Source organism: Mus caroli, unplaced genomic scaffold (genome assembly GCF_978045245.1).
Source record: "Mus caroli unplaced genomic scaffold, Mus_caroli_1 scaffold_2, whole genome shotgun sequence".
Classification (NCBI taxonomy): Eukaryota; Metazoa; Chordata; class Mammalia; order Rodentia; family Muridae; genus Mus; species Mus caroli.
The window spans coordinates 121,063,480-121,090,485 of NW_028227257.1; the positions used below are offsets into that span (position 1 = coordinate 121,063,480).

The 27,006-nt window shown below is 45.9% G+C and overlaps 1 protein-coding gene across 2 annotated transcripts in view; it reads right to left on the bottom strand.

Moving 5' to 3' along the window:
* The window catches only part of Tanc1 (tetratricopeptide repeat, ankyrin repeat and coiled-coil containing 1), a 237,244-nt gene extending 210,514 nt beyond the window's left edge, over positions 1 to 26,730 (bottom strand). For both annotated transcript variants that reach the window (XM_021177913.3, XM_021177906.2), the window contains exon 1: positions 26,564 to 26,730. The gene's annotated coding sequence lies outside the window, so the exon portion shown is untranslated. The remainder of the gene's footprint in view (positions 1 to 26,563) is intronic.
* Positions 26,731 to 27,006: the final 276 nt, after the last annotated feature.

Sequence of the window (27,006 nt, forward strand, 5' to 3'; positions counted from 1 at the left end):
ATAATAAAATGTAATTTATAAATTAGTCATAGTAAGTGATTAAAAACATTAATAGTCTTAGGGTTTCAATGCTAAAAAGACAGCCTAACCACAGCAACCCTTATAAACATTTAATTGGGGCTGGCTTACAGTTGCAAGGTTAGGTCCATTATCATCACAGAAAGCACGGCAGCGCGCAGGTACAGACACAGTGCTGGTGAAGGAGCTTACAGTTCTGTATCTTCATCCGAAGGCAGAAGACGACTGCCACACTAGGCCTCGCTTGAGCATCTTAGGCTTCAAAGCCTGCCTTTACCCACAGTGACACACTTCCTCCAGCAAGGGTAGAGTGACACACCTACTCCAACAAGGCCACATCTCCTAACAGAGCCACTTCCTATGGGTCAAGCATTCAGCCACGTGAGTCTATGGCATTCCTAGTCAAACCTCCACAGCAACAATAAAACAATTACAACACTACAATAAAAGCTGGTGAATGTGTGTGTCTGTCCCTCTTAAAGGAATCAAGGTAAATACTAGGAATTCCAGATCCTGGTGATGGTGGCCTTCTAAACCACAGGAAGGACAATGGTGGAAAGGAGGGACACCTACACAGAGCAAGCGTGGGCTGCTCCTCTTCACCTCAGCAGTACACAGAAGACGCTCGCTCGCCCCTGTCAGTCCACTGAGCTTCCTCATGTCTGCTCCCAGAGAAACTCAGTTCAAATGGCTAACTGTAGTGCCTACTTAACAGAGTTATGTACAGGCTGCCGCCAGGCTGCTCAGTACCCGTAGTTTCTCTCAGCACTTTTCACTTTGTTGCTACTCTAAGCCTCTCCAGCCTGCAAGCTTCGCCTTCCATCTCCCAGCTCTGGTTCCTAAAAAACCCTGCCATCTGGGCCGTGCGCTTGCACAGTTCTTTTTGTGCTTCTGGTCCCCTGATTTTGGTTCTTCTCTCTCACTTAGTCCTCTAGACTCTGTGGTCTTCTGTCTTCATCTCTTGTCGTCTCTGTCTCTCTCTCTCTCTGTCTCTCTCTCTCTCTGTCTCTCTCTCTCTCTGTCTCTCTCTCTCTGTCTCTCTCTCTCTCTGTCTCTCTCTCTCTCTGTCTCTCTCTCTCTCTCTCTCTCTCTCTCTCTCTCTCTCTCTCTCTCTCTCTCTCTCTCTCTCTCTCTCGGCCCGGTTCAGTCTGGACTCTTCCAGATGCCTCTGGCTGAACTCTCCTTCATATCCACAATAAAAACCTTCTCCTCAACCATACCTCTAGGGGTGGCCGTGTCCTCATTTTCATTCACTGTCCCCTGCACAGAGCTGCCTACTCGTTCTAGCTCAGTTGCTGCCACTGTGAGAAAACACTCACCAAAGCAACTCTTGGGAGGAAAGGGCTTCTGTTCCTTACGCTTCCCCACAGAGTTCATCATGGAGAGACTCAGGCAGGGAGCTAGAGGCAGGAACTGAAGCGGAGACCATGGAGGAACACTACTTACTCTCAAGCCTCCGAGCTCACACTTAGATACACTGGGTACACCCAGGGATGGCTGAACCCTCCTACACCAGTTAGCAATCAAGAAAATACCCCACAAACCAATCTAATACAAGACAGCTTCTCAACTGAAGACCCTTCTACCCAAGATTAGCCATCATACTCCTGGTAAAATATTTCATTTCCTATGATAGTAGAACATACCGTACGTATGACATGCTTGTCCTTGGGCTCCTTTTTGTGACAGGTTTCTCCCCATGTTCCTTTTAAAATGAACACTTTCCCTGTCCTTTTTTTTTTTTTCTGGATAATAAATAATGTGGTAACCATCTATGTGATATACATGTGTGCACTTGCACAATTATTTCATTGGCATAAGCTTCTAGAACCAGAACTTCCATTCCAATGATTTGCATAAATACACTGACAGGCTGCCTACAGATCTGTCCCCAGTTGTCCTCCCAACACTGGAAGATAGTTCTCATGTCCCCATCAGCCTCACTAACATGAGTATTCTTTTCAATCAATGATTCTTTTCACCAGCATCCAGTGAGCACTATCCACACGCCAGGTCCCACCTGAGACGCTCTCCCGCTGCTGTGGTTGCAATGAGCATGGTTCCCTATAGGTTCTTGATTTGAACACATGGTCCCCAGAGGGATGATGCTGTTTGAGGAGGTTTAGAAGGTGTGGCCTTTTGGAGAACGTATATTACTGGAGGTTACAGAGGATTTTAATCCAGCAACATGGCTGCTCTGGCAAGGGATTATATCCTAAGACCTTCTAGGTCTATATGATCCAGCTGGGATGCAAACACACCCTGGATTACAGTATGATCTGGCTGGAGTATAGACACACCCTTAGTGCACACCTTTAATCCCTAACAATGAAAGTAAGGTTACTTTATAGAAGAAAGCAGCCATGTTTGAAAGTGGCATCTAATTGAGGGGCAGACAAAGTGATGAATCAGAGAAAGAGTTGACAGAATGACTCAGAGATAGGATATACCCAACTCTTCCGAGAACTGCACAGGAAAAGGAGGCTACTTAAGAGTGGGGAGGAGAGGGGATAGTATAGTGTGGAGGGGGGGTGTGTGTGGCAGTTTTACCAAGACTTTTTTACAGAGACAGTTTGCAGAAAAAGAGCAAACTCAACACAGGTGAAGATAGAACAAGCCAGAGAATGAGAATGAGCCAGAAGAGTAGAACATATAGCCTAAGTTAGTATGAGGCCAAGCAGAGCAATCAGTCAGAAACAGAAAAAAGCCAGATTGAATCAATCAGCCTGGTGCTGGAGAGATGGCTCAGCAGGTAAGAGCACTGACTGCTCTTCCTAAAGGTCCTGAGTTCAAATCCCAGCAACCACATGATGCCTCACAACCAACTGTAATGAGATCTGACACCCTCTTCTGGTGTGTCGGAAGTCAGCTACAGTGTACTTATATATAATAATAAATAAATTGGGGCGGAGCAAGCAGGGACTGAGCAAGTGAGGCCGACCAGAGCTAGCAGGGTTGACCAGAGTGAGCAGAGGTCCTAAATTTCAATTCCCAACAACTACATGAAGGCTCACAACCATCTGTACTGCTTGAAAGATTGGATTGTATGGAGGCTAGAAGCTTTGCAGGACTAGGCCTAGAGATAGTTAAGAGAAATAAATGCGGTGGGCTCAGCCCAGCTCATCTCATCCCATCATCTGAGGAAATAGAAGCAACATCTACAGGAGGTAGACTTTGAGTCTAAACTTTAGGCCCCAAAGCCCTTTCCAGTGGCTGTCTCTGCCTTGAGCTTTCAGCAGATGGAAGCTCTTAGCATTCTTCTCCAGCCACCATGCCTCCACTCTGCCATCACCAACCCTTAAATCCCTCTGAAACCCTAAGCCTAAATATACTCTTCCTTCCTTAAGTTGCACTGGTCCTGGCTGTTTTATCACAGCAACAGAAAAATAACTAACACAGTTCTTAGCACCTGACCTATAGTGATGTGGAAATAGGTGCTCGAAAATACATTATACCCAAGTAACCGGTCACACTACTCTGGGGCTGTAAGGCCCACATCCATGTGACCTGTTCAAGGTCACACAGCTTGCCAAACATGTTGCTGGGATATGACCCCTGTTCATCATCTCCAGAACCCAAGACTGCGCTTCAGCTTCTCAAAAAAAAAAAAAAAAAAAAAGTCAAAATCCTGGTTCACTCATTCTTCCTGCTGAGTCACCCTTCCACAGTAAAACCTACCAAGGGTTCCAATTTCAAGGATGATGCAAAGGCTGTCAGGCTAGAGGTCAAGAGAATGCTTCTTGCGCCTGATTTCCTGAATCTCCTCTTGGCTGAAAACTGCCCAAAATAGCTCCCATCTCTACCTTTACAATGCACTGCAAAGCCTAAGATGAGCAGCTATTCTTTCCAGAGTACCTGCTGAGCTCTTTCTCTGTGCCCTGATTCTGAAGACAAAGAGGCCATGCTGGCCCCAAGCATCCAGAGAGAGATGAGCAACAAGGCCAACAGTGAACTGACTATAATAGAAAGCATGGGAGGCAAGTGAAGACTCAGACACTCTCTCTCTCTCTCTCTCTCACACACACACACACACACACACACACACACACAAACACACACCTGCCATCTACTAGCCAACACCTGGGAAATCTGTGACTCCCTCTGAAACATGCAACAAAAGCCCCTAAGTCAGCAGACTAAGACTTGGCTGCAACTGTTATTCTAAAGACCCACAGAGGCTGAGAAGGAAATCATGGCCGCTGCCTTGAACACATAATGGTATTCTTTCTCCCCTTTCCCTAATTTTACAGAGCATCATTTAACATTTATAATTCTTAAAATATTTTAATTGCCGGGAGCACAGATGGAGGCATGATTAATTCTGACTGAAATAATGTATGTAAAAGGTGGAAGCTGACCCCTCCCCCCACGAATGGTATTACTGTCAGAGCATGAAGTAACCTAGAATTATGCATAATAGCGTCACAGGCTGCAGCGCAGGTTATTTTTAAGTTATGCTCTTGGTTTCCAGCTCACCTGATAATGTGCAACATTAATCATCTCTTTACAGTATTTCCTCTAACTCTTTAAAAAATACAAATGTAAAAGAAAACAGCTGAACAGTACAAAGGGGCCTGGGAAGGCAAGGCTTTCTCCTGTCCCACATTCTTAACGTTTGGGTTGTCTTATTAATCTTAGTGAATGCTACATTTCTGTTTTAACCACAGGTTTACATGTAAGCACTACTAACACTTCATTCCAGGTGCTGCATCTTAATTCCAAACCATCCTCTCTTTTCCAGCCCTGACTTCTTTTTTCCACTGTGCTTCTAAAGCCTACAGCCAACATCCACCTTCTCCCAAACTCTACCTAGATCCTCACTGGCCAAGATCCAACTTCCCTACCGAGATCCCCCAGGTCTGAGTGTGGCGCACCCTCCACTCCTCATGCTCCCAGTGAGGGGTCTATTCTGCTCCTTCACACTGGTGTCCCCCTCACCATTATTTACACAGAGATCTTAACCAGTACTCTAGACAGAGCCTTCCTTCTTCCTTCTGTGTACCCATCAATCAATCAATCACTGATTTCATCTTCTCAATCGGCCCATGCTTCCCGTTCCCACCCAGGATCAAGATACTATCTTACCATGCAAGAGAGTCTGGCTGGCTTCCTGGCCTCCATTCTCCCTTCCAGGAAAGAAAATTTGACCAAGTCCTTCCCATTAAGCCTTTCAGAGGTTCCACTACCTACAGCATCAACTCAGTTCTTCTTCAGCAAGGTCTACCAGGAGTTCCACCAATACTCACATCAGGCTCTCTGGGCCCCCATCTCTGGACCACCTTCCTCCTGCAATCTACCCATCCCTCTCAGATTCGTTATAGCTCTATCTCCATCCACTGTTCATGCTGTTGCTTTGGCTACAACCCATCTGTGATGGCTAATCTTAGTGGACAACTTGACACACCTGGGACGAGGGACCCTTAGCTGGGGAATTGTTCTTTATCAGATTGGCCTGTGAGCACGTCTTTGGGGGCATTTTCTAGATTGCTGATTGATGTAGAAGACCCCAGTTATCACCGTTACTAGGCAGGTAGGTTTAGTTTATAATCATCACAAAGAAGTGAATGAGCGTTTTGCCATTGATTTGATAGTAGGGCAACCTGTTAGTGAGGTGGACCACTGCATGGTCATAGTCTGTGACGGTAAGTTTAGTGACTTGGGCCACTGTACTGGCTGGTTTTGTGTGTCAGCTTGACACAACCTGGAGTTATCACAGAGAACGGAGTTTCCCTCGAGAAAATGCCTCCATGAGATCCAGCTGTAAGGCATTTTCTCAATTAGTGATCAATGGGGGATAGGGCTTAGCCCATTGTGGGTAGTGCCTTCCCTGGGCTGGTAGTCCTGGGTTCTATAAGAAAGCAAGTTGAGAAAGCCAGTGGAAGCAAGCCAGTAAGCAGCACTCCTCCATGGCCTCTGCATCAGCTCCTGCCTCCAAGTTCCTACCCTGTGTGTGGAAGTGGAAGTTGAATAAACCCTTTCCTCGCCAATTTGCTTCTTGGTCATGATGTTTTGTGCAGGAATAGAAACCCTGACTAAGACAGCCACCCAAAGATATGTGTGTGTGTGTGTGTGTGTGTGTGTGTGTGTGGACAGAGAAAACAAAATGGGGATGTGTGGCTCCTGTAACCTGCGGTTAAAGCAGCAGCAGCAGGAGAGCTTGGCTGCATCCTTGTCCTCTGACCCCTACAGCACAATCCCCACGCCAGGTGTGTTAGTATGAGATCAAGGCTTTGTGTGAAAGGTGTCCTCAGTTAGGAAGAAAGGATGCTAACACCATTTATTTTTTTAAAAGCAGCTGAAGGGGACCTGGCGACGTGCCAGAAAGCACCCTTCCTCTGTGGTTTCAGATTCAAGTTCCTGCCCTGTGTTCTCGGCTTTGGCTTCCCTCCATGGTGGCTGTAACCGCTAAAATGAAATAAGCCCTTTCCCCCTCAAGCTGCTTTTAGTCATGGTGTTTATCACAGCAACAGAGAAACAAACTCTGTTCTTAGTCTTTCCAAAGATGGTTTAGGCACAAACTTGTCTTGAAAAGTTTCAAAGAATTGGCAAGCCCTGACGAGAGGACTCTGCTCCTCAGAGTAGGTCCTGGCACCTAAGCTCCTGCTTGCTCTGTCAGCCCTGCCCACAGATGCACTGCTCTTCCAAAACACAGACCACATCTTCATCCTTGTAGCTCCCAGACTTTCACACAACTCAATGCTGTTGGTTGTACAAGAGCACACCCTATTCCAGGTGTCCTGTGTAAATATTACCTCTCATGAGTTCAATGACCACCACCACCCCTCCTTCTACATGGAGAAACTGAGACTCTAATATTAAGAAATATCTGCCAGGCCATTAAGCAGATGAGGAAACCTGAAGTCAAGTCTCCCTCTATACATAACTCCACAATCATTACTCCTTAAGTTTTACTGTTCCCTTGTGTGTTTTGGAGCTCTGACTATAAGGTTCTGAAGGCAAGGATGAGCTCACAACTCTGGGCAACCTAAGGACACTGTACTCCCCACGCCCAACTGTCAGTCCAAAACCATCTAGAAATGGCAGCGAAACAGACAGCATCTTAGGAACAAATTTTGAAACCAGCCCCCACCCCACAACCATGCTTTAGAATCCCCAAGTAAGGGCTTTGGGGCGGGCTATGGAAAATCCAAAGGGCACACCATCTTAGGCAGCTACAGTAGCCCAGCTTAATCCTACCTGTTAGCTTTCCCCATGTCCCAAGTCTGTCTCCCCGCAGCCCAACTGCACAGCATCTCTAGGCCCTCACTACTCACTACCACAGACCTTTGAACCAAAACCCATAGGGAGTTACAAGTTGATCCCTTCCGCACAGACAGAGCAATCCCTGCAAGTAATCACTGGGAAGCCCGTGACAGAACAGATAGGGCTAAGAACACAAAATTAGTATCACAGGGGTGGAGGTGGGGGTCAAGGATCTGAGAGCTGAGAAGTCCAGTCAAGGAGACACAAAGTAGTAATGGCATTTACCCAAAGTGGGCAGAGAAGGCTCATATCTCTCCCCAACACGAGAATCATGAACAAGAAACTAGTCTGATCTGCGAGAATTAATGCAAAGCTCGCTGGCTACGAGAACCAAAGAAGCAAAAACCACTGTGAGCAGCCAGACGCTGACAAAAGACAAAAACCAAAAAATCCAAACCCACCTTCTATTCCATGCAGCCAGAGCCACACCCAACTCAGAGATTTCCTCCCAACTCTGGAGAGTCCCAGGAGGCAGACAAGATAAAAAAAAAAAAAAAAAAAAAAAAAAAAAAAAAAAAAACAGCACACAGTCAGCCCGATACCCACTGCAGGCATAGTAACAGAACCCTCAGTGTCCCGGGACAGATACTCAAGCCTCAGTCACCTCCCACCATTAACCTGAAGTCTAGGACTCCACCACACTCCATTCTGGAAACAACCTTCAGAAGTAGCCACACCCCAGGACCCCAGAGAGCATGCTCCAGGCAGCTGTGCAACCCACTCAGGTCACTGGGACCAGGGCACTGGGTTGGAGCCTTACCACAGTCGCCTGGCTTCAAAACCTCAACTTGGCAGAGCTGCACATGACAAAGAGGGCAGGGACTGGATGGCACTAGACACAAGCCAACATATACTAAGTGGTGGCTTGACTTTAACACTCAGATTTCAAAGAGCTGGGTACTTTCTGTTACTTGGGGGGATGTGGAGGAGACTGAAACCAGTGACTTGTGATAGGGAACCAAATGCAGGGCCTTTTTATCATGGAAGACAAGCACTCTCCAGTCTACCATTGAGCTTCACACCCAGACTCTCTGAGTTTAATCAGGAACAACCTAGGCCATTCCTGGGCAATTTAACAACCCCAGATTATCTAACATTCCTTATTCTCTCTACTCATCCCCTCTACTCGCCACGATCCCGAAACTCCTCTGACTTTCTTTTCCTAAGACGTGGACTCACTGTGTAGCCCCAGCAGGCCTAAAATGTACTATGTAGCCCAGGATGGCCTCAAACACACAGATCCACTTACTTCTCTGTCTCCCAAGTGTTAGAATTCAAGGCCTGTGCCACCAACATCCGGCCCTCAGCCTCTTTTGTGTAAGCAAGAAAACCAGGAAGCTAATTTCCTAGAAATCTCTTTCTGGAAGTCCATTGAAAAGGCAAGGCAAAGACTAATTTCCAGGGCTTGCTACTTTTGAATACTAATCCAAATAACTTTTTAAAAGAGCAACCTTGGCAAAATTCCATATAAATGCACACGAGATGCTAAAAATAAATCATTTTCCTAGGTGATTTTTTTTTAAAACCAAAGATCAACACCATATGGTTTAATGAGCTATCAAAAGTTCCTGAAATCAAGGCTGGGGAGATGGCTCAGTCAGTCAGTTAAGGACTGGGGGAGACAGAAGTGGCTCACAGAAGCTTACTGGCCTCCAGCCTAGCCAAATCCACAGGCTCCAACTTCAGTGAATGACCCTGTAGCAGGGCAGGATTTCTTTTTTTTTTTTTTTTTTTTTTTGGTTTTTCGAGACAGGGTTTCTCTGTATAGCCCTGGCTGTTCTGGAACTCACTTTGTAGACCAGGCTGGCCTCGAACTCAGAAATCCGCCTGCCTCTGCCTCCCGAGTGCTGGGATTAAAGGCGTGCGCCACCACGCCCGGCTCCAGGGCAGGATTTCTTAACAGGGTGTTTAAGGAAAAGTAAGCAAGAAAGAAGAATAAACTGTGTCCTCCTGAAGTCTAAGCTTTCTAGGAATCACAAGAGAGAAGGTATTTCTTCAAATTCCCGAATGGACAGTTTTCCAGTAACAAGACTCACAGCCATATTGGTATGACAAGCACGGTCATACCAATGAAGGATTCAGCCTGGCCCTAACCTGTCCTCTGCACAGCACTGCGTCTGCCTACTTGTCACCATCCCTGCTGACTCTTCTGCCCCGCCCTGCCTTTCTCTGAGTTCCTGTCTGCTCTGTGGACTCCATGCTGCCCAGTTCATGAACTGCTGAGAAAGGCAAGTTGCATCTTGAAAACTCAGTTTGTTAAGAGTGTTCTTGGACAGCCTGTTCTAAGAGGACCCCGGTGACCTTGGGTCTGTTTCCCTTCATGAAAACGCCATGAGCTGTGTCTTTAGTGTACACTCAAAGGTACTCAGCAGCCTCAGTTCTCTTCCTGCCCTACCTGTCATCTCTCAGCTGGTCTACTTCAAAAACCCAACAGAGCTAGCGCCCTGCCACCCATCTGTCCCCACGCCAGTCTCCTGTCCTCCATACCACCGCTGCCAAGGCTTTGGTCCAAAACACAGATCTGATTACATCATCTCCCAGCGGAAAGGCCTTTGACAGCTATCACTTGCTCTCAGGAGCAAGTCCACACTTCTTGGTCTGGCATGCAATGCCTCTGCAATCTGGCTCTCTCCTTCCATCCTACTCTACCAAATGCCAGGCACCGTCTGCTCTTGAACAACCCAAGCATGACTTGTTTGCATGCCTCCCAGCCTCTGTTCATTGTGCTCCCTTCATCCAGAAAGCACACCCTCCCACCTGGCAAAACCCTACCCAGGCTGCATCTCCTCCCTCTGCTCCCGGTTGGTTCTGCCAGCCCAGAACCAACACCTCCTCTTCCTCCGCCTCCTCTTCCTCCTTCCTCCAGATGCACTAGCTCCTGGTCACGCATGTCCCACTAGGAGCTGTGTATGCTCTACTGTCTCAGACAGAGACACAGGCCTGTACCTCAAAAGGGCATGGTAGCCCTCAAAAACTACTTGTTGGCTACAAGAGCCAAAGACCATCTAACAAAAACCTCAACACCAGGCATGGGAAGTCCTCTTTTGAGTTGTTGGTCAGCATTGTCCAAGAGACTCCCAGAACAGTATAGGCTAGTGCTATTGGTGCTACTGCTATTGTACTGGCTGTCCCCAGGGGTGGAACATAAGTCCCTATTGTTGCAGACACCACACAGTTCAGGCCTTGAGGCTGCTGCTAAGCTGGAACTGACCGGAAAGCCTCCTCCCTCTTTTCACTGTACAAAAGGTGCCGCGGTATTCAAGCTTCCAAGGGAGGGAGGCAACCCACAGTCCTACCCAGCTATGACATACATGAAGCATGTGCTGGCCAACTGTATGTCACCTTGACACAAGCTATTGTCATTGGAGAGGAGAGAGTCTCAATTGAGAAAACAGGTACCTCTAGAAGAAAATGACTCTGGCTGTAAGCAGACAAGCCTATAGGGCATTTTCTCAATTAGTGATTGGTGGAGTGGGCCCAACCCAATGTGTGTGGGGATACCCCTGGGCTGGTTGGTGGCCCTGAGGACTGTAAGAAAGAAAACAGTCAATGTAAGCCAGTAAGCAGCGCTCCTCCATGGCCAGTACATGATCTCCTGCCTTCATGTCCCTCTCCTGACTTCTTTCAGTAATGTACTGCAATGTGGCAGCAGAAGCCTAACAAACCCTTTCCTCCCCAACTTGCTTTTGGTCATGGTCTTTCATTATAGTAGTAGTAACCCTAACTTAACTAGGCAAACCACATCAACGACCGACCGGCATGACAAGGCAGCACCTTTGAGGATATGTACCTTTGAAAATGCACAAACAGTCTACGTGTGAGACTGGCTGAGACTGCAATCAATGGAGGAAGCAGTCCAGTGACTTAAGCCATGGAGATGAGCCGCAGAAGAGCTGACCCCACCAGATACCGTCTTTAACAAGACCCCTTGTCTCTAAGGAGGATTCCTCAGCCCACCCCCACTTTGGCAACTCTCTGGGGAAGCCTCCCTCCTGGCTGGCAAACTCCCTGTAAATAAACACAGCCGAGTGTGGAATGCAGAAATGCTTCATGTAGATAAAATACAGTTCACTGTTCAGAACCACAGAGCAAACCGCCACCAAGGTCCAAGAGGCCTCGCATGTTCTCAGTCTCAGAAGGTAAATGGATTTTCATAAAAACCAGACGGTGAGCTAGCAATACTCCTATGCTAATAGTAAAATGCCACTTTGGGTTGACTAGTTCCTTCTCTCCCATAACTCACCACCTAGAATTACCCTGCATGTCTGTTCAAATGTTTCTGTATGGACACCTACTTGTTTAAATACAAGTCAACCACCTTAGAGATTAGCAGGAAACCAAGTTCTTATCTGGACTTCTATAAAAAGAAAAAAATCTTAAAATTAACAATCCCTCACCCCCCCCATCCCTCACCCCCCCCACCCTGAACTGAGGACCAAACCCATGTAGTGAATTCTTTGCTGCGGGACTAAGTCCCCAACCCCTTAAAATTAACAATTCTCAAAACAGTCCAAACAAATGTCTCGGCCTGTAGAGGGGCCTGCCACCAAGCCCGATGACCTGAGCTCAATCCTGGGGCCCGCGTGGTAGAAACCCAACATCTGCACGTTCCCCTCTAACCCTCCACTCTCACCCTGACATAGGCACACTCAAATGTATAAACATACTCACACTAAATAAGACATAAAAGAAATACATTTAAAATTTTCATCCAATAACCTATGTATCAAGCTGAACTTAAAATATGAGCCTGTAAGTAGAGAGAAGAGGCATGTCTTGGGTACCTGTGAACCAAGTATGTAAGCAGTTACAGGGCTTACCATTGGTCCTGGTACAAACTCCAAGAGATAGTCTTTACCATCCTCAGTTTACAAATATGGAAATAGGTCAAGTCTCCTACCACGGCTACACACAAAATTCCTATGAACCAAAGATTATGATCTTGTGATTCGGGGCAGAGGGTACTTGCCTAGTGTGCACACGTTCTGGGGTTTGATGCTCTTTACTAGCAAAAAAATAAAAATAAAAAGAGGAGCTGGGCACAGAGGCTCACACATTGAGCTCAGGATGCTTATCTGGGCAACATAACAAGACTCCATCTCTAAAAAAAAAAAAAAAATAGAGAGGAAATGGAGTATATATGTACATTTGCAGTGCTGTGCTATAGTTATAAAATACCCAGCCTGATGAAGGCTCTTTGCTTCACCAAGGGCAAATTTTAATGTATAAAACAGTGTATAAATCCCTGCCCGCTAAGGGATTAAATGTAAGAATGTGCTGGCAAAGGCTTAGGAAGGTTGCCATTCATCATAGAAAGCCACTTTATATGTGGTTGTTATTCTTCATTAACACACAAAAATTCCTTTACGTTTTCCCAGACATAAAAGCACTCAAAAGGCTAAAGAAGGGGAAAAATTTCGACGGCTTAATTAAATTAGCAAAGTCAGCAACGACGGGAACTTTGATTTATTCATCTGCAGTCACCAGATGATGTGCACATAAATTTGCTACCATGAAGGTTTCCTTACATTTTTGTTCTTAGATTGGTCTGAGCATTTGTCAGGAAAGGCTTTATTAAAAACTGTTATCTAGTAGAAATAAAATTGATGTGTATTTCTAAATTAGTAGGCAAACAAAGATGAGCCCCTATACAATAGTTTATTAAAACTACCTTGTCGTTCTGAATAAAAGGAAAAGTGTTCAACACCAAAAACACTTAGGAGACACATGCCAAAAAGGTACAGTATGCTGTTACACCCAGATCACCAGGCCGACAACAAAGTATACCTTCTCATCACACCCAGACCCATTCAACTTTACCTCCTTGGCATGCTAATAATAGAATCAATTACAAAAAGATTCTAAGACATTATTTCCTTGGGCTGGAGAGATGACTCAGCAGTTGGGAGCACCAACTGCTCTTCCAGAGGTCCTGAGTTCAAATCCCAGCAACCACATGATGGCTCACCACCATCTGCAATGGGATCTGATGCCCTCTTCTGGTGTGTCTGAAGACAGTGACAGTGTACTCACATACATAAAATAAGTAATTCTTAAAAAAAAAAAAAGATATTACTTCCTTTATTTTCTTTTAAGCTACTTCTTATGAGTTACTAAACCTAAATGATGTTCCCAAATAAGGGGAGTGAAAAAAATACACAAAGACCTTTTTTTCCCCAAAAGACTTTTATCCTGAATCTCCTTGTGCCTTTATTAAATTTCTATTTATTTAATTTTTTGTGCGTGTGCACATGCCCCTGGCATGGCTTGTTGGTTGATTAGAAGTCAGGGGGTAATTTACAGAAGTCAGTTCTCTTCTTCCACCATGTAGGCTCTAGGATTCAAACTCTGGCCAAATGGCTTGACGACATTGATTTATCTGCTGGTTATCTCTCCAGCCCCTAATTACACCATTAAAACGAGCTTCCAGTTTATAGGAAATATTGGGACAAAGCAACAACATAAAACACCACCACATGGAAACCATCTCAGGATATGAGATAATCTACATGTTCTCTGTTGAAAAAAAAAATCACTAACAAATGACATCTAAGGGATAGTCAGATAACAGAGAGATTATTGCTAAGTTTATGCAATAATGAAGAGGGTTATTTTTGTAGTCCTTAGTTAGAAATATATACTAAAGTTTGTGAAGCAAAATTAAATTAACTGGCTTTGCTTTAAAATGCCTGGTAAACTACTCAACCACTGTCGCTCTGTGTGCTTTGCAAAAAAAATACCTACAGTTCCATGTAAAACATGAGTACTCCATTTGCCTTCTAAGAGATCTGAGCATAAGACCTGGGTGTTCAAAAGTTGCAGCCTTTGTAAAAGCTTACCTAGTTTGGGGCTGAGAAGACTGCTCAGTGAGTGTCATACAAGCTTGAGGATTAGCCTTCAGAAGCCCAGAATGCACACAAAAGCAGCTAGGCATGGTGGCCTCCTTGCTAAGAGGGATACTCTGATCTGGCAGGCTCTAGGTTCAGCAAGGGACCCTAAGTAAATAAAAGAGTGATGGAGGAAGACACCTGCGGTGTTTAGAATTCCAACAGCCTCCTAGGTTTCCCAGCTTGAACACTGGTTGGGCCAGTCTGTGAAGGACTGGGAGGTGTGGGCTTGGTGAAGAAAGTGTGTGAAGGCTTTAAGGCTTCTAAAGCCCCAGCTATGTTCAGTGTGCTCTCTGCTTCCTGCTGACAGTTAAATGTGAGCTCTCAGCTGTTCTGGCCACCACGCCTCTGCTCTACCACCATGGCCTCTAATCCTCTGGAACTGTAAGCCCATCTAAACCCTTCCTTTTTTCAAGTTGGCTTGACATGGTGTTTTATCACAGCAACGAAAGCAACTAATTCCACACCTAACATCTACTTCAGGCTTCTATACTAATTGCTTACACACACACACCTGTTATACTTTGCTTGGCCCAGATTTTTTTATTATTATTATTTATTTATCTCTAGAACCCTTTCCCCCTGTGGTGTCTAAATTTTTTGACACTTAGTTTCTCATGGAACCCACTTGGGAAACTGCTGTTTACTTAGACAAATCACCCTATGGGAAGGTCGTCTTAAGTCACATACAAGTTAAGAACCTCAGACAAGACAGGGAGAATGTACCGGTGCCCACCTGGAACCCCAACATTGAAAGAACTGAGGCAAGTGAACCGTGAGTTCTAGACTAGCCTGGGCTGCAAAGCTGGTCCCTGTAACAAAAACAAACAAATAAATAAAAATCACAATTGCACGTTGGCAATCTAAGAGCTACTGACCACTTCAGTGTCTCTTGCATCTATAATTACGTTGTCTCTGACGTGTTTTAGTTTGTAAATCTCTACAGTACAAAATTCCATGGCAAACTTGGCTTCCACAATGTTCAGTCTTACTCCTACCCATTTTTTTTTTTAATCCACAGACGAGCGATTTCAAACTCATCCAGACTGCCGAACAACACTTAACTTTTCAGTTTCATTCTATGTTCAGCTATTTCCAAGGAATACCAACACCTCTCTAAGGAAGTGATTGAAATTCCCATAGAAACCAAACATCTCCTGGGTACCATTTAAAGCTTTCCCTGATTCTCATCTTTATCCAGCAGTGTCCCACTTAATCACCAAGTACCTGGCCAACTGAGCTGTCAGAGCATCACTGGATCACACATCATACCCACTTCCAACTAAATGTTTTACAGCACCTTCCAACTTCTATCTGTACTTTTTCTCAAAAAAAAAAAAAAAACCCACATCCCGTTCCACTTAGGATGTTCCCTGAAATGTATGGAAATGTACTCCGTAGGAAACAGAAATGGCTAACAAAGACATCTGAGATAGAAGTCAACCCCCACAAGGAAATGATCAGAGTCGATGCTTCCCCCTGCCTGGGAGGCCATTTACAATGTTCCAGACACTTCCGTATACACTCTGTCATCTGACCTTCAAAACTCTGGAGGAGTCTGTTTTTCATCATAGTAGCACGAAGCATCTAGCATAGCTCAACTTGAAAGCAGACAGCTTGTCAACCCTCAATTAGCCTTTCCATGGAAGGAACGTCAGCTGAGCAGTGTAGAGGCCACCGTTCCCAACAGGGATGCTCTGGCCAGTATCACAGTAGCATACAGGACAGTCTCCCAGGAATTTGCTTTGGCGGTAATTACAGATGGGTAACCATCCACAGGCATTTAGGGTCTTCCTATATATCAGCTATGCATGGTGGCACATGCCTGCCGTCTCATCACTTAAAGTTGGAGACAACCGGATCAGGAGTTCAAGACTAGCTGCAGCTATTGAGTTTGAGCTCAGTCTCGGCTACATGAGACTGTTTTGTTTGTTTGTTTGTTTGTTTATTTGATTGATTGATTGTTTTAAAATCAGACTAATGAGATAGCTCAGCAGATAAAGGCAAAAGGGGGCTTGCTATCAGTCTGACAACCTAAGTTTGATTCTTGGTCCCCTACTCCACCCATGTAGGAAGGAAGGATGTATGTATGTATGTATGTATGTATACACACACACACACACACACACACACACACACACACACATATATATATGTATAGTGGTGAATTATATAGCCATAAAAAGGAAAGTATCTCATCATTTTTTACCATATGCAAGTGGCCACTGTGGTAAATATATTAAATAAGTTAAAAGTAGGGCTGGTGAGATGGCTCAGTGGGTAAGAGCACCCGACTGCTCTTCCGAAGGTCCAGAGTTCAAATCCCAGCAACCACATGGTGGCTCACAACCATCCGTAACGAGATCTGGCGCCCTCTTCTGGAGTGTCTGAAGACAGCTACAGTGTACTTACATATAATCAATAAATAAATCTTTACAAAAAAAAAAAAGTTAAAAGTAAGCCAGGCATAGACAAATACTTTTGTGATCTCAATTATTATATGTGGAATGAGGTTGAGGTTGGGCACTCGGCTGGCAGAGATAAGTAGATCTCTCTGAGTTCAAGAACAGCCAGAGGTATATAGTGAAATCCTGTCTCAAAAGCACACCAAAAAAAGCCAGGTAGTGGTGGCACATGCCTTTAATCGTAGGACTCAGGAGTCAAAGGCAGGGGGAAATCTCTTGAGTTCAAAGCCAGACTGATCTACAGAGTTCTAGGACAGCCAGGACTACACAGAGAAATCATGTCTCAAAAATACAAACAACAACAACAACAACAAAAAACACCAAACAAACAAAAAGAATGTCAGATTCAGAGGCAAGGTAGTGTAGGTATTGGGTGTGTTCATTTTTACTGTGGTAATATATGTTGTATACATAGGACAGCTAATGATGTAGAGCAAGATACTCAGTCTTTATTCCCAACCCCCCCACACCCCCACACACACACTCACACTCACGTGTACAGGCACAGGCATGCACAGATCTGTGGCACATAGTGACTTGGGTTGTGTCTTGGAGCCTTCTTAGCTCTATGTGATATGTGTACAGTTCTCTGCTTTCTCGAGGTCCCTAAGCTCTGGAAGTGGCAGAGATACCCAGAATACTCGGTGCACATTTAAAAACTGTGGGTTCTGGCGCTGGAAAGAGATGGCCCAGCAATGAGGAGCTCATTTTCTTGCAGAGGACCCGAGTTCGATTCCCAGCACCCACATGGCAGCTCACAATCATCTATAACTCCAGTCCCAGGGATCCAACACCCTCTTCTGGCCTCCACAGGCTTCCAGACATGAAAGTGGCGCACATACATACATGAAGGTGAGATACCCATACACATAAAAACAAATAAATCCTTTTAAATTTGAAAAACTTATTTTCTGCCTGTCTCTTTATTCCAAAGCAGAAGTAAATAATTACCGCTTTTTTTTTTAATGACTAAGGCAAGGCAAGACCTCTTCCATCCAAAAGCTTACAAGCCATTACCAGGGTAACCAGGTGAACAACTTAATTAACTATAAAAAACCAAAGGAGAAAAACATTTTAATAAATGCATAGGCAATGTGTCAGGAAGGTTAAGGGGCAATCTTCATGAGAAATCCTTGTTTCTTTGAGCTGTGTTGTAAGGATGGATGTCATTTTTTAGTTTGGGGGGGGGGGGAAGAGAGGAAGAATGTTACTAAAGGGAAAATTAAACATAAGGGACTAGACTGTAAGGAGACCTGTCAGCTTCAAGTAAAATGGAGGACACCGCCCCCAACTGTCCTCAGACCAGGCACTGCTGCCATGCAAGTAACAAGGGGGAGGGGAAGCACAGGGACTAGAGGGAGGTTCCGTGGCTAAGAGGACTTACTGCTCTTACCCAGGACCAGGGCACGGCTCCCAGCACCCACATGGCGCTCACAACCACCTGTAACTCCAGTTCCAAAGGATCTGACACCCTCTTCTGGCCTCTGTGGGCTCCTGTACACATACAGTGCATATATACACCCAAAAACTCACACATATACATTTTTTTTAAAAAAAGAAAAGTGCTTTATGTAAGTGACTTAAAGGGTACTTTCAAATGTACTGTGATGACACAGACCTCTCAGTAAAAAAGATTAAACATATAACCCAAACAGAGTATAAACTGTATATAATGTATGCAATAATGAAAAGACTAGTGTGCTGGGTGTGGTGTGCATACCTTTAATCCCAGCATCCAGGAGGCAGAGACAGGAACATCTCTGACTCCAAAGCCAACCTATCCTGTTCTATAGATGGGAGTTCCAGGCCAGCCAGAGCAACACAGAAAAACCCTGGGTGGTGGTGGTGGGGTAGGGGGTGCAAATAAAAAGAAAAATTCAGGCTGGAGAGATGACTCAGCAGTTAAGAGCACCAACTGCTCTTCCAGAGGTCCTGAGTTAAATTCCCAGCAACCACATGGTGGCTCACAACCATCTGTAATGGGATCTGATGCCCTCTTCTGGTGTGTGTCTGAAGAAAGCTACAGTGTATTTATAGAAATAGAATAAATAGAAGAGTTTAAAATTCTTTAAGAATAAAAATTATTTAAAAAAAAAATTCATCACACACAGAATTAACCAATCAGACTCAAAGTACATCTCAATGAACGTTTTTAGAGACCAGCTCTCTCTACAAAGCCCTGGCTATCTATCCTGGAATTCACTATGTAGACCAGATTGGCCTCTTACTGATCTGCCTGTCTCTGTTTCCCAAATGCTGGGATTACAAGTATGCCCCACCACACACACAGCGTAGAGTGGCCATCTGGAATGGAATGCACACTGGATTTTGCTGGATTTTATATTTATATTTACTGGATTGAATATATTTTTGTGTACTTATACTAAAAAATAAGCAATTTACAACAGAGTTAGAACTAGAAAGCAATTTCATATCCTTTCCTAACTCGTGCCATCATCTGCATTCAGTGGGTCCTCATGTCCTAACATTTAGCCTTTCTTGTTCTTTTCTGCATGTTACACTGTACCCACATGGGTATTTGTTTACATATATGCATATAATATTTACTAGATCCCACATATGGAGAACATAACATATGGCTTTTCCTAAGAAGCTAATGAGACTTAGATTCAGTCAGCATTTTAATTCCTTTTTATTAATAATATAAATTGATATGCAAACCTTGTGCCAACCTATCAAAGCCAGTTTCCTAACCACTTTATAATAAACTCTCCTCCTTCAGACCGTCTCATTAGCTTTACTCCTAATGTGTGCCATTAGCATCTTCCCACACTTTCTTTCCAAGAGCCTTTTAAAGTAGCTTCCATTTTGTGTGAGCCAGTTTAATTAAAAAATAAATGATATAAACCTTCAATTCGCAGTGGTTCTCAATCTGTGGGTCCCGACCCCTCTGGTGTCAAACAACCCTTATACAGGGGTCGCCTATCAGATATTTGCATCATGACTCATAACAGTTGCAGGGTTACTGTTATGAAGTAGCAATGAAATAATGTTATGGCTGGGATCACGACAGCACAAGGAACTGCATTGAAGGGTCGTAGCATTTAGGAAGGTTGAGAAGCACTGATCTAAAGCAAGAAGGGCACGTTGGGTACCAGAGTCCACTCTGCTAGGTTATAAAATGCTCCTCACACAAGGCAAGTGACAGGTGCTGGGCAGATACATACCCAGTGTCTACCCATACGTAAATGTTAGTAAAGCTGTTCGGGTTTTCCTTCTCTCCCACCCTGAATAATCTGGCACGTTCTGCTTTGGTAATCACCGTCTCATGCACTCATAAATATTACTTTCCTCAGAGACTATACAAGTCATGGTAGCTCTAGGGCTGGCTGATTCAGCAGCCAAGAAGAAATCACTGTGGTTTGGGGTACCTTCAACCTCTGTAGTGTGTGAGACCCCTCCTAACCTCATGGAATGCTGCAGATAGACAAGTCATGATCCATACCACAAACCTGGCTCGGTAACCAGCCACTAACAGCAGGTGCGGCTATACTGAAATTATCTTGACTCAAGATGCTCTCCCTGGGATATTCCCAGGGAACCCATGAATATGTGGTCGACTGAAAAGTAATCGAAAGCAGATTTATGGCTGGGTGGTGATGGCACAGGTCTTAATCCCAGCACTTGGGAGGCAGAGGCAGTCGGATCTCTGTGAGTTCCAGGCCAGCCTGGTCTACAGAACAAGTTCCTGGACAGCCAGGGCTACACAGAGAAAACCTACCGTTCCCCATGACCTCCCCCCAACTCAAATAAATAAATAAATGCCAGAATCGTGGTAGGAAGGGTAGGAAGTAATGTTTTGAGCTTTTTACAGGGGATCATGGATGAATCTAAGACTGAGCAAACCCACCATCCAAATGAGGCCAGTTTCATTCCAACGAAATAAACTGTGATTGGTCTATGTCACAAAAAGCAAGGGAAGCCAGGACCCAGGAGGTGGCTCTGTGTATAACTGTTGGTGCATGTTTAGGTCAATGAGAGAAGAGCTACTCTTCTTTTATTTCCATGGATATTCTAAAATTCACACATCTAGTTCCACATCAGCAAGTGCTCGATAAACATTAATAATTGATGTTGTGAATCTCGAGTAATTTAGAGCAAAGCCTGGCAGTAAGAGAGGATCCTAACTACATGGGAGTCACGACCAGCTCTAAAATTTTAGATGTAATTCAATACCCCACCCCTTACACAAATGGCTATACACACAGTGACTAAATCCCTGTAGAATGTGGCCAAGTCTAGGCTTCCCAGACTACAGGAGCATATATATGGCATGAAGACATTAGGAATGTTCACACCCTATGCCATTAGGTATGCTTTTAAGGCCAGCCAATACCACTCCTAGAGATCTATGCTATGCTGGCCAGCTCTTTGTGTTTTCTTACTCCCTGTCTCTTCCATCCACAATAGCCTCCTCTGTGGGACACTGTGGCCCACAGACCCATCTTGTGGGTTTAATGGGGTACGGCACCTGGAACTCTTCTTTGGCCAATCTGGGTTCTTTCCACAGTTCTCTCAGGTTGGTGCTAACAGCAAAGAGGCAGCTTCTTGATGATGGAGGTTTTGGAGCTACAAGGAGCCAGAGGTTGTGTAAGGCCACAGTGACTTAATATGTGTGCCCATCTGAGTCAAAGGCCTCTGATATCTGTCTGTCCAAAGATGTCAAAGATCAAAATCAATCATTTGGTAATGGCAACACATATGCAATGGATTTAGTAACCAGTCATTAAAACAGAGCCAAAGAATAAACACAGGGAAGGCATGTCTGACATGGGACACAAGAAAAAGTGTGTCACATGAGCATATACTGACTCTAAACTGCACAAATGTAATATATGCATCTTCATTTGCATGATGTCTTTCATGTGTTAAAACTGTATGTGGCATAATGTACCACTTTGCTTCAGTACATCCTTTGTGCAAAAAGGCCACCCACGGTTGACAGTTTCTTCCACTCTCCTCCACCCCTCAGGGGCAACAAGCCAATCCCCACCACAGGTATGTGACCCTAGGTATGCTGGGTAAGGCAAGATAGTGCTGAGTCACCGTGGTTCTATGTTAAATGGCTGAACATTCTGGGTTCACATCTGTCTACAATGAGCATTAGCCGGGAGACTTTAGAACTAATAAATTCTCTCATGCTAATGGCAAAAATCCATGCTGAAATCCATGGTCTGTGTCCTGTCTCTGTAACATTTGTCTTGCCCTTGATACTTCTGTCTATGGGATAATTCTCTCTGGAACATTCTCCTGGATCACCCACACTCACAGAAGCCCTTAGAGACACCACTCACTCTACAAAGACAGCTGACCAGCAACAGAGGCAAACAAAACCAGAACTCCTTTCTCTAACGGCCCGATAAGGCTTCAAGGAAATCTGTTCATCACACTTTCTGTTTCTGTCCCCTTTTGGATAGTGACAGCCTTCCAACTCTACTAGGAAATGATGTTTCCCAGTGTCCTCTTCTGCTTTCACTTCTCAAGGAAAGGGCAACAATTTCAGACTGGCCAGTCAGTCAACAGATACTAACTTATCTTCTTCTGAGTTGAAACACCGTTTCTTAGTACTTTGCAAAGCCACCCCTCTCCAAGAGTAAGTTTTGAGAGCTGCGTCTGAAGCCTCATACTTGAGCCCCATACTTGTAACCTCAGCACACAGCAGGCTGGGGCAGGGAGATTGCAAGCTTGAAGCCAGACTAGGCTACATAGTAAGACTTTCTGGCAAAACCAACAGATAAATAAATGCCTTACATGGACAAGTTCCTCAGCATAAAAGAGCTGTCTCCGTGGTTCAAAGGCTTGCTGTGCAAGATTGACAACCTGAGTTCGAGTCCCGGGTCCCACAGTAGAAAGAAAGAACTCCAGAAGCTGTCCTCTGACCTCCACGCACAGTGGCATACGCACCCACGTTCACGAACGCACGCATGCAGATCAGACGATAAGTAAAATGAAAACTGTAAAGAAGTTGCTATCCTAGAATGTGATTTCATTTTTGAACCTGTTAAAAGTTCACAGACCACGGGTGTAGTTCAGTGGTACAACGTGTGTTTAGTATGTCGGAAAACCTAGATTTGGTCATCAGCACTACCAAGAAGACAAATAAAACCCAGCTTCCAGACTCAGGGCCCAGCTTCACTTAGTACTCCTAAACTGGCAGACGGGAACACAGCAAACAGTGAAAATGGATCACTGCAGCCAACTCAACTACCTCTTCACCACTTAACCAGGAGCATAAAAGGAGACCTACGTAGCATGGGAAGCGGCTCGCAATTGATCTATGCACTTGTCGATAGGAAGGGCTCAGGACTCCAAGAAAGGGATATTCAGACAGGCTGCATGCTTAGCCTGACAGAAGCCAAGATGAGAGGTAAATGGTGTTTTTATCCTTATGTTTAAGTTGATAGACATCTGAACTATAAATCATGTTAGACCCTGAAGCCTACTTGATTAAAAGGAAAGAAAGAAAGAAACTGAAAGAAAACAAATGATGAGTTGGAGGTATGTGACTCTCTGAAACTCTCCTACAGGGAATGTTTAGCTATCATTATTAGAGAGCTGTTTTTAATCCATCCTGTCAAAGCAGAGATATAAACCCCAGGGTTCTGGAACCAAAATAACCATAAATGAAACACTGTGAGAAACGGCCACATGTTGTTTGTCAGGCTTTAGCGAGTTCACAGGTGACTTAGATGAATTAAAAGAGATAGAGGGCAAGGAATGGGGCGTCGGGGACCTGCTGGGCTCAAGTTCAACGTCACAGGTGACATCAGGCAAACTGGTCTAACTTCCTGGGCCCTGGTTTACTCAACTGAGCGGTTTAGGGATAAAATATGCAGTGAAGCCCTTTATGATTGCCGTTACACTGTTCTAACATTACAGCCCAGGCTCCAAAATTCCTAGATCTCTCCAATTCTTGCAGTCACAAGGGTGCAATGTGATTCCATTTCGGGAGTGATCATGAGGAAACTAAGTCCCATAAAGACTTCACAGCCCTATAGGCCAAACCCTTCTGTATACTGGAGGAGAGATAGTTCTACACCTAAAACAAGCATTTAAAAGACAGTTCCGAGCCAGGTCTGGTGGTGCAGAGCTTTAACTCCAGCCCCTGGGAGGCAGAGGCAAGCTGGTCTCTATGAGATTGAGGGCAGCCTGGTCTACACAGTGAGTTTCAAGACAGTCAGGCCTAAACAGTGAGACCCTGGCTCAAACAAACTCACACACACACAAACAAAAGCCCAGTTCAGAACAAACGCTTTCTAGAGACTAACACAATTCCCCTGTGTGTATGTGTGTGTCTATAAATTTATTTACACATTTATTCCCACAAGTTAAAACTAAAGGTTCCATGATAAAAATAAAAGTTTGTTATTCCCTCAACAAGGCCTCATATACGTTGGACAAGAGCATAAACCCATTTTTCTAACTAGCAAATTCTTGACATAACAGAAATAAAATCTTTACTATTGAGTTTGAAGTGCCTGGTGAAAACAGACCTCCCTCCCTCCCAGCTATTCTGACAAACCTCATTATAATATGGATTATAGCTCTACTAGCCCAGGGACAGGACTTTTAATGTTCTCTGGGAGATAAAGAATTAATCAGCAACCCAGAAAAGAAGTTGTCTAAAAATGGATGATTTAGTCAAAGTAATTCCATTGTCTCTAAAACTGTGTCCTCGATCACCAGGCATCAAAACCCGACTATGGCATCAAATAAATTGCATGTGGTTAAAGAGACAAAATGTTCTTCTGGCTGTTATGAGAAGCAGAAAAGGGCTGACTACGAATCAGTTATGTTTTAGCTCCACGATGAACATGAATTATGATAATTTAGACATTCTGGTGGTTAAACCAAAAAAAAAAAAAAAAGCAAGAAAATCAATACTTTGGAGTTCCAGCAAAAGTTAAGTTTGTGGCATGAGAATTGCAAGATAGAAACATGGAAGTGACCTTAAATTTATTTCTGGACTTTCCCACCCCCACCAAAATCAAAGATTTCCCTCACTGTCCAATCACAGCAGTCAGGAAGCCTGGAAACATCAACTTGGCTGGTAAGAAAAAAAGGTCTACGAAGGAGTCTCCAACGCAGTCACACACCAAACTTCCTTTGCTTGGCATGCTTTTCATTGTAAAAGCACCAAGATCTATATTTATGATGTTTTTTGATTGACACCCACAAGCATTCCAGCTGACACAGACTTTGCAGATTGTAAGGAAGTCCCCGTGAGCTCTTTAAGTAGCCCAGATGAGCAAAACACGCAGAACAGTACCATAATGAGCACCTCTTTCAGGCGCTCATAAATTCTTTCATTCCCAGCAATCAAAAAGCAGCTGTTAAAATCCAGAACTCTTCCCAGTAGCAGATCTGAAATACCTCCGGGCTGCCCAGAGAAGCTCCACAACGGCTTCTTCTCTTCCTCCCTCCCCCATCCCAAGAGTGCCAACCTGGCAGGATAAGGATGACCCAGGAAAGGGGTGTGGGTGGAGGGGAGTAGCGGATCTGGTGTAAGCAGAGACGCAAGACTCCCTTCTTTTTCACCACAAAGAAAAACTAACCCTCTGTGCCAGCCAACCAGGTTTCTCCTTCTCTCCCCTGGCACACTAACTAACTTCGTAGTCTGATGAGTCTGGCATTTCTAGAGTTCGCGACCTCAGCCACCCTGAGCCCTTTCCTGAAAGATCTTGAACCAGGAGCTAGCGGCGTCTAAGCTCCTTTACAGGTTAAGACTCACTCAGACTGCCTTTACCTTTTAACCCGCCAGGACGCTACTCCGGGGGTCAAGTTCAAGATGAAGGTGCTCTCCTCACCTCCCTGAGTTCACTCTGCAGGAAGCTATATTACTCAGGCCGGTCCCACTACTCCAGGCACAAGAATCTGGGGCTGCCAAGCCGAAACCGAGGCAACCTGAAAAAGATTGTCACAGCTCGGCGTCCTCCTCCCTCGGAGGCGGCGCCGCGTTTCTTCTACCTGGCCATGGCCGCATTTCCTCCGGGAGTCTTTACACAATAAGTCAAGTAAGTTTTGGGAACGCCAGTCCAGAGATCTTGCTGTCTGCAAACACGCTACACAATGCCCAGGGCTTCCTTCCCCGCCAGCCGTTCCGGAAAGCGGCCGCGCCGAGCCCGAGGGGCCCCCCCACGCACATCCAAAAGTCCTCCAGGAAGAACCTGAATCCCCATAATGCCTCCAAAGTAACTACTCGTCGGCCAAGGACAAGGGGACTCGCAAACTTGACACGACCCTTCATTTAGCTGGCACTACTAAAAGGAAGAGAAAAAAAATCCTCAAGGTCTAATTCTAAATCATCACCCTAACACCAACACCACCAGGGAAAGAAATTGGCTTGCATCTGCGAGCCGCAGCCTGCAGGAGCGAAGCACACCCTTTCAGCTCACGGTGGGCGATACGATTTCCCCCCTCGCCGAAGTTCTCCCGGGAACTTGGCGACCCGCGCGCGGCGACACTCAAGACCCCGCGGTGCCAGGCGCCCCGCCTGCACGTCCCCCTACTCCCCCCACCCAGGTGCCCGGCGCAGCCCAGGCCCTGTCTAGCCAAGGGACCGAAGAGGCGGGCAAGGGCCGGCTGGGAAAGTCCTGCGCGCCGCGTGATCCCAATGTCCCCCTAGCCCGGCTCTGCTGCAACCCGCTCCTCCCGGAGCGCAGGAAACGGCCTGCACCGACTCCCGGGCAGCGCCTAGCTCCAGGCCGGGAGCTCCGGCGTGCCCGCGCCTATTCCGGGAAAGCTCCCGCTGGGCCCGGCGGAGGAGGGGGCGTCCCGAAACTTTCCCACCAGCCTGGCTCTCGTTTCCCAGGCTGCTCTCCGGGACCCTTCCTTCCCCGCCGGCTCCCGCAACAGAGCCGGCTGCGGACTCCCGGGGGCCGGCAGCGGCGCCCCGGCAGCGAGAGTTACCTGCCAGGAAAGTTTCCAGCTTTCGGCGCGGTTCCCACCCCGGGGGCCGAGCCTCAGGGCGCGGAAGGCTGGGCGCTTGGCGGCTGCGGCTTCTGCGGCTCCCGAGCCGGGCTCCCGCAGCTGCCACCGCGGAGGCAGCGCTCCGGCCCGTCCCCGCGCCTCGCTCGGCCCACACCGGGACCTCATTGGCAGCGCGAGTCCCCGCCCTTGCGCGTGTTCCGGAAGGCACCTTCCCTGTGCGCGCCCGCCCGGGCTGTGCCTCCCGCGCCCCTCCCGACCGGAGCTGCCCGGGCTCTGGGACCCGCTGGGGCGCGGCACGCCAACTTTCCGCCCGGCGCCTTCGCCCCTCCTCACCCAGCATGTTCTCTGCGGGAAGCTAAGCTTTCCCGGAGAAGGTTGCTCCCCTGGGGCCTCGCCTGGACCCCAGTGGGACAGGATCAGAA